Source organism: Cnephaeus nilssonii (assembly GCF_951640355.1).
Source record: "Cnephaeus nilssonii genome assembly, chromosome: 4".
In the NCBI taxonomy this organism is placed as follows: Eukaryota; Metazoa; Chordata; class Mammalia; order Chiroptera; family Vespertilionidae; genus Cnephaeus; species Cnephaeus nilssonii.
The window spans coordinates 109,042,707-109,050,577 of NC_137075.1; the positions used below are offsets into that span (position 1 = coordinate 109,042,707).

At 68.9% G+C, this 7,871-nt stretch overlaps 1 gene segment (V, D, J or C); it reads right to left on the reverse strand.

Annotated features, from left to right (window-relative positions):
- Positions 1-244: 244 nt before the first annotated feature.
- On the reverse strand, positions 245-4,740 carry LOC307098332 (immunoglobulin heavy constant gamma 1-like). The segment is given in 7 exons: positions 4,695-4,740; positions 3,771-4,055; positions 3,467-3,511; positions 3,043-3,372; positions 2,633-2,953; positions 1,116-1,246; positions 245-328 (listed from the first exon to the last, which is right to left on the reverse strand).
- Positions 4,741-7,871: the final 3,131 nt, after the last annotated feature.

Consider the following 7,871-nt stretch of genomic DNA (forward strand, 5'->3'; position numbering starts at 1 on the left):
GAGCAGAATCTGCTGTCCACTCAGTTCTCCAAAGGGGCAGGTCCCGGGCGGGATGCAGCCTGTGATGGCCATGAGGCCAGAGGGCGGGGTGCAGGCCCAGGGGGGCCTGGGGTCTGAGGGTGGAGAGGTCAGAGGGCAGCAAGGTCAGAGGGCGGAGGAGCAGGTGTTGCAGCAGGTGGAGCAGGTGGAACGGCGGGTGGGGGCCTCGGCAGGTCGAGACAGCTGGCGCTTGCTGGGAGGGCCGCTAAGCCCCTTGTCCGATCATGTTCCTGTAGTCGGGGACGATGGTCCTCTTCAGGTCGGCCACCGAGGAGAAGATCCACTTCACCTGCAGGTGGTGGGGGAGGGAGGGCAGGGCCCCGTCAGCCTCTGCGGGGCCGGGGCCAGGTGGGCTGGTGGGGGGACGGCATGGGGCAGTGAGGGACAAAGTGAGGACATCGAGGGACAGTGAGGGCACCGTGAGGGGCATGTGGACACGCATGGGGTGCGTGGGGATAGCATGGGCATGACGTGGGGCACCTGGGCACAGCATGGGGTGCATGGGCCACGTGGGCACGATGTGGGATGCGTGGCAATAGTGTGGGCACAGCGTGGGGCATGTGGGATGTGTGGCGATAGCATGGGCACAGCGTGGGGCATGTGGGATGCATGGCAATAGTGTGGGCACAGCGTGGGGCATGTGGGATGCATGGCGATAGTGTGGGCACAGTGTGGGGGGTGTGGTGCACGTGGGGCGCATGGGGCGCGGGGCACGTGGGGTGTGTGGGGCACGTGGGGTGTGTGGGGCACGTGGGGTGTGTGGGGCACGTGGGGTGCATGGGGTGTGGGGCACGTGGGGTGTGTGGGGCACGTGGGCCGCATGGGGTGTGGGGCATGTGGGGTGTGTAGGGCGCGTGGACACAGCGTGGGGTGCGTGGGCACGATGTGGGATGTGTGGCGATAGCATGGGTATGACGGGCATGTGGGGCACGTGGGATGTGTGGGCCATGTGGACACAGCATGGGGTGCGTGGGCACGACGTGGGATGTGTGGCGATAGTGTGGGCACGTGGGGCGTGTGAGGCGCGCAGGGCATGTGGGCATGGCATGGAGCGCGTGAGGCGTGTGGGAGCCCACCTTGAAGAGCGTGACGGTGGCGCTGTAGCACACGCTGAGCAGGAAGAGGGTGATGAAGATGGAGATGGTGGTCCACAGCCCGTCCAGCTCCCCGTCCTGGGCCTCGGCACAGCTCTCGTCCAGGAGCAGCTCTGTGCAGGGAGGGGGGTCAGTTGGGGGCCGCGGGGGGCTGGCGGCCTGGGGCTGGCACAGGGGCTCCCTGTGAACGGGGGATGGCCAGGTGGGGCTTGGGGTTCCCGGCTCTCCCGTCCTCTGCCTCAGGCCCCGGTCTCAGCCTGGCCGGGCTGCCCCCTCCTCTCTGCCACCCACACGGGGTCCTGGGGGACAAGGTGGGCTGACCCGCTGTCCAGCCTGCTCTCTCGTCCACCAGCCCCTCTGCCTGCTCCCCCTGGGGTCAGAGGGCAGGAGGGCCCTGCCTGGGGAAGGGCCAGCGCCAGGTCTGAGCTGGGAGTGCAGGACGAGTGGGTGGGCCCGAGGCCGGTGGGTGAGTGGGGAGGACTTCTGTGTGTGGGGAGGGTGTGTGCGTCTGGGAAGGGGGAGGGGTGTCAGTGTGGGATGAGCTGCTGAGTGACCCTGGGGTATTGAGGGGGGAGGCAGGTTGGTTTCCATGGTGGGGGTTCCCAGGACCCGCTCTGTTCTCTGGTCTGGGCCTGTGCAGGGTGCCTCATGGGAGGCCTGCAGTGTAAGGCCTGTCTCTGTGTGCATGTGTGTGCATACTGTGTACACACGTGTGCTTGCACACACCCACACACATATGCACGTGCGTTCATGCCTGTGTGCTCACGTGTGCGTGCGTGTGTGCGTGTGTGTGTGTGTGTGTGTGTGTGACCAAGTGTGCTGGTGCTGGTCTGTGGGAGTGCCTTGCTTTCCATGGTCTGGCTCAGTGTCCCTGTGGCCTCTGGACCGTCCCTGCCGGGACCCAGGGCTGCCCACCTCTGCCTCTTGGGGTAATCGGGTGAGTGTCCTCATGAGCGGACACGCCTGGCCCAGGCGGGACGTGGCCCACAGAGCCCCCTCACCCGAGGGAGGGTGGGAGGCTTGGTCTCGAGGGCACGGAGGGCCTGTCCCACACCACGGGCCAGTGTGCTCCTGGGCGGGCACAGAGCCACGTCCGGGAGCCCTGGGGCCGGTGCACAAGGCACCCTGGAGACCAGGCCCTGCCCACAGCGGGGCTTGCTCAGAGGCGGGCACCCCGGCCCTCCTGCCCTCGAGGGGCATCTCCTGCCCCGTCCACATCTCCTGACCGAGTCCTCGCCGGCCGGGGTTGGGGGGTGTGGGGGGTGTGGGTGAGGAGTGGCTCCGCGGGGAGGCCGTCCCGCCCAGGCGCCTGCAGGCTCACTGGCTCTGGGTCCCGCCCCAGCGGTGCCAACCAGCCTGTGAGCCGGCCTGCCCTCTGCCCCGGAAAGAACCACGACAGTGTCGCTCGCAGGGTCCCAGGGCCGCGCTGGGTGCTTTATTGAATGCTGGTGCCCAAGGGTATGTACAGGGGGCGCCGGGCGCGGGCGCTGCTCATTTACCCGGGCTCCGGGAGACGGTCTTCTGGGTGTAGTGGTTGTGCAGGGCCTCGTGCATCACCTCGCACGTGAAGGGGTCCCCCCGCTGCCACCGGGCCTTGTCCACGGAGAGCTTGCTGTACAGGAAGAAGGAGCCCTCCTGGTCCTTCTGGGGCGGGGTCGAGGAGTACTTGGTCTCGGGCTCCGGCCGCCCGTTGCTCTGCCACTCCACGCTGATGTCCGGCGGGAAGAAGTCCTTGACCAGGCAGGTCACACTGACCTTGTCCTTGGCCATCTCGTCCGCGTGTGGGCCCAGGACGTACACCTGCGGGTCCCGGACTTGCCCTGTGGGAGGGGGTCAGCACAGACGGTCACTCCCAGGTGGGGGGCTGGCCCCCCATCCCCGGCCCCGGGCACCCCTGTCTGCTCCCCACCTCTGGCCTTGGAGATGGTCCTCTCGATGGGGGCCGGGATGGCCTTGTTGTTGACCTTGCACTTGAACTCCTTGCCCTTCAGCCAGTCCTGGTGCGCGATGGCGAGGGAGTTGACCACGCGGTAGGTGCTGTTGAACTGCTGCTGCTGCGCCGTCACCTTCTCCGTTCTTCCCTGCACGCCGTCCGTGAACCAGGTGAACTCGACGTCCAGGTCTTCCGGGGCCACGTCCACCACCAGGCACGTGACCTCGGGCGTCCGGGAGATCATGAGGGTGTCCTTGGGTTTCGGGGGGAAGATGAAGACCGAGGGCCCTCCCAGGGTCTCACAAGCTGCGGGGAGACACAGTGGCCAGGGGTCAGCCCTGGGCGGGCCTCCCCGGGGCAGGTGCTCCCCCTGGGCGTCCTCCTGGGGTGGTCTACTCACCTGGGCACGTGCAGGGGGTGGGGGTGGGTCCACCTGTTGTGGGCACTGCAGAGAGAGCAGGCTGAGGGTTACTGGGGCCCCGGAGGGCATGGCCTTGGGGGTGGGCTTAGGTCAGGGCCAGAGTTTGGCAGGTCTGAGACCACACCGCCCCTGTGGCTCCAGAGCCTGTGCCCGTCCTGGGCCTGGTGGTCATGCCCAGAGGACCCCTCCCGGAGCTTGGGGAGCCCGTCTGCACTCCCCCCACTGCCCTGGGCTGGGGCAGCCATCCCTGCTCTGTGGCTTGTCTCCGTGGCTGGGTGCTCACCGATCTTGTCCACCTTGGTTTTGCTGGCCGGGTGGGCTACGTTGCAGGTGAAGGTCTGGCCGGCCGAGCTGGTGGGCACCGTCACCATGCTGCTCATGGAGTAGAGGCCCGCGCGCAGGACGGATGGGAAGGTGTGCACCCCGCTGGTCAGGGCGCCCGAGTTCCAGGACACAGTCACGGGCTCCGGGAAGTAGCCAGAGACCAGGCAGCCCAGGGACATCGTGGAGCCGGACGTGGTGCCACATTTGGGGGACAGCGGGAAGACCGACGGGGCCGTGGTGGAGGCTGTAAGAGAGGGGCCACGTGACTGCCAGGTCTCACCCTACCGAAGCCGGGGCAGGGCCCGGGGGCCCAGGCCTGGGACAGCGCTGAGCCCCGTGCCCATGGGCTCCCAGAAGCCCGCAGACCGGCTGCCCTGCTCGGCTCTGCCACCCACGGCCTCCCGCCTCAGCAGCCACGGGCGCCAGGCTCAGCAGCTCAGCCAGCACTGCCTGGGCTCGAGCCCCCACCCCCAGCCCCTGGTCCTCGCTGAGCCTCGGAGCCCTAACCGGTGGCTCTGGCTCTGCCTGGCTCCCGCTGTCCCTGAGCCCACTGTCCTCTTGCCCTGCCTGGCCCTGCCCAGGCGAGGAGTCCCATCCTCAGGCGGGTGGGCCTCTGTCACCCACCGCCCGAGCTCTGCTCCCAGCCTGCAGCCCACAGCCCCTGCCCTTCTGGGTCAGCGCTGCAGCCAAGGCACGGCCTGGTCCCCACCCCCGCCTGGAGCCCCTCCGAGGGAGGCCCCCCTCCTCCCTGCAGCCCCCAGCCCAGGCTGCACCTCGGCACCCAGCAGTCTCGCACGCTTACCCCTCCCCCGGCACGGCCCCCGCGCTGCCCCAGCTCCTGCCTGTCCAGAGCCCTCCTGCCGGGTCCTTCCTCAGTCCCCACTCAGCATGGCTTGGAGCCTGGCGCTGGCCTTGGCAGCCTTCTGCATGGTGTGCCCCCGACCCCTGTGTGGCCCCATCAGCTCAGCCCCAGGGCCCTGCCCCGCTGTCCCCCCCCTCCCTGCTCACCCCCCACCTCACCCTGGGCTCTAGCTCAGGTCCTGCCTTAGCCCCGAGCTCCCTCCCAGCTCAGCAGGACAAACTGCCTGCTGCTCAGGGCTCCCAGCCCAGCGGCTGCCCCCCTCTCAGTGCCCTGCAGGCTCACCCCCTCCAGCTGCTCCCCACAAGCCTTTCCTGCCCCCCACTCCCCACCAGGCCTCTTCCTGGGCCTTCAGAGGAGCTCAGGCCTCTGTCCTCCAGTCTCTGCCTTTGCCCGTCTGAATTCCATTTCTGCCAGCTCTGGTCCAGCCCCTGCCCTGGGCCTCAGCCCCCTGCCCTGGGCCTCAGCTCCCTGCCCTGGGCCTCAGCTTTCTGCCCTGGGCCTCAGCTTTCTGCCCTGGGCCTCAGCTCCCTGCCCTGGGCCTCAGCCCCCTGCCCTGGGCCTCAGCTCTCCTGCCCTGGGCCTCAGCCCCCTGCCCTGGGCCTCAGCCCTGACCCCGGCCAGGAGATCAGCTTCCTGCACTCAGGCCCTTGGGCTCAGCCCAAGGCTGCTGTGTCCTCCCCTGACCTGCAACCTGCCCCTTTTCACTGGAGCCTCTGGCCAACAATGCCCCCTCCGCCTACTGCCCTGTGATCCCTCTCTACTGCCCTCAGTGATCCCTCTCTACCCACCTGCTCACCTCAGCTCCCCTGGCTCCTGGGCAGCTCCTGTCCTCCCACCTGCCCACTGCTCACCTGCATGACTCTGCCAGCTCTTACCCAGCTCCTGGGCAGCTCCCTGCCCTCCCACGGGCCCCTGCTCACCTGCTTAGATCTGCCAGCTCCCACTCAGCTCCCACCCAGCTTTCACCCAGCTCCCACCCAGCTCCTGTTCTCCCACCGGCTCCCTGCTCACCTGCATAGCTCTGCCAGCTCCCCCAGCTCCCACCCAGCTCCCACCCAGCTCTCTGCCCTCCCACAAGCCCCCTGCTCCCCTGCATAGCTCTTCCAGCACCCACCCAGCTCCCACCCAGCTCCTGACCATCCCACTGGCCCCCTGCTCACCTGCATAGCTCTGCCAGCTCCCTGCCCTCCCACCGGCCCCCTGCTCACCTGCATAGCTCTGCCAGCTCCCACCCAGCTCCCACCCAGCTCCCACCCAGCTCCCTGCCCTCCCACCGGCCCCCTGCTCACCTGCGTAGCTCTGCCAGCTCCCACCCAGCTCCCTGCCCTCCCACCGGCCCCCTGCTCACCTGCATAGCTCTGCCAGCACCCACCCAGCTCTCACCCAGCTCTCTGCCCTCCCACCGGCCCCCTGCTCACCAGCATAGCTCTGCCAGCTCCCACCCAGCTCCCACCCAGCTCCCTGCCCTCCCACCGGCCCCCTGCTCACCTGCATAGCTCTGCCAGCTCCCACCCAGCTCCCACCCAGCTCCCTGCCCTCCCACCAGCCTCCTGCTCACCTGCATAGCTCTGCCAGCTCCCACCCAGCTCCCACCCAGCTCCCTGCCCTCCCACCGGCCCCCTGCTCACCTGCATAGCTCTGCCAGCTCCCACCCAGCTCCCACCCAGCTCCCTGCCCTCCCACCGGCCCCCTGCTCACCTGCATAGCTCTGCCAGCTCCCACCCAGCTCCCACCCAGCTCCCTGCCCTCCCACCAGCCTCCTGCTCACCTGCATAGCTCTGCCAGCTCCCACCCAGCTCCCACCCAGCTCCCTGCCCTCCCACCGGCCCCCTGCTCACCTGCGTAGCTCTGCCAGCTCCCATCCAGCTCCCTGCCCTCCCACCGCCCCCCTGCTCACCTGCATAGCTCTGCCAGCTCCCACCCAGCTCCCTGCCCTCCCACCAGCCCCCTGCTCACCTGCGTAGCTCTGCCAGCTCCCACCCAGCTCCCTGCCCTCCCACCAGCCCCCTGCTCACCTGCATAGCTCTGCCAGCACCCACCCAGCTCTCACCCAGCTCCCTGCCCTCCCACCAGCCCCCTGCTCCCCTGCATAGCTCTGCCAGCTCCCACCCAGCTCCCTGCCCTCCCACCGGCCCCCTGCTCCCCTGCATAGCTCTGCCAGCTCCCACCCAGCTCCCACCCAGCTCCCACCCAGCTCCCTGCCCTCCCACCGGCCCCCTGCTCCCCTGCATAGCTCTGCCAGCTCCCACCCAGCTCCCACCCAGCTCCCACCCAGCTCCCTGCCCTCCCACCGGCCCCCTGCTCACCTGCATAGCTCTGCCAGCTCCCACCCAGCTCCCATCCAGCTCCCTGCCCTCCCACCGGCCCCCTGCTCACCTGCATAGCTCTGCCAGCTCCCACCCAGCTCCCACCCAGCTCCCTGCCCTCCCACCAGCCTCCTGCTCCCCTGCATAGCTCTGCCAGCTCCCACCCAGCTCCCACCCAGCTCCCTGCCCTCCCACCGGCCTCCTGCTCCCCTGCATAGCTCTGCCAGCTCCCACCCAGCTCCCACCCAGCTCCTGACCATCCTACTGGCCCCCTGCTCACCTGCGTAGCTCCCACCCAGCTCCCACCCAGCTCCCTGCCCTCCCACCAGCCCCCTGCTCACCTGCATAGCTCTGCCAGCTCCCACCCAGCTCCCACCCAGCTCCCTGCCCTCCCACCAGCCCCCTGCTCACCTGCATAGCTCTGCCAGCTCCCACCCAGCTCCCTGCCCTCCCACCGGCCCCCTGCTCACCTGCATAGCTCTGCCAGCACCCACCCAGCTCTCACCCAGCTCCCTGCCCTCCCACCAGCCCCCTGCTCACCTGCATAGCTCTGCCAGCTCCCACCCAGCTCCCACCCAGCTCCCTGCCCTCCCACCGGCCCCCTGCTCCCCTGCATAGCTCTGCCAGCTCCCACCCAGCTCCCACCCAGCTCCCACCCAGCTCCCTGCCCTCCCACCGGCCCCCTGCTCACCTGCATAGCTCTGCCAGCTCCCACCCAGCTCCCACCCAGCTCCCTGCCCTCCCACTGCCCCCCTGCTCACCTGCATATGTCTGCCAGCTCCCACCTAGCTCCCACCCAGCTCTCTGCCCTCCCACCGGCCCCCTGCTCACCTGCATAGCTCTGCCAGCTCCCACCCAGCTCCCACCCAGCTCCCACCCAGCTCCCTGCCCT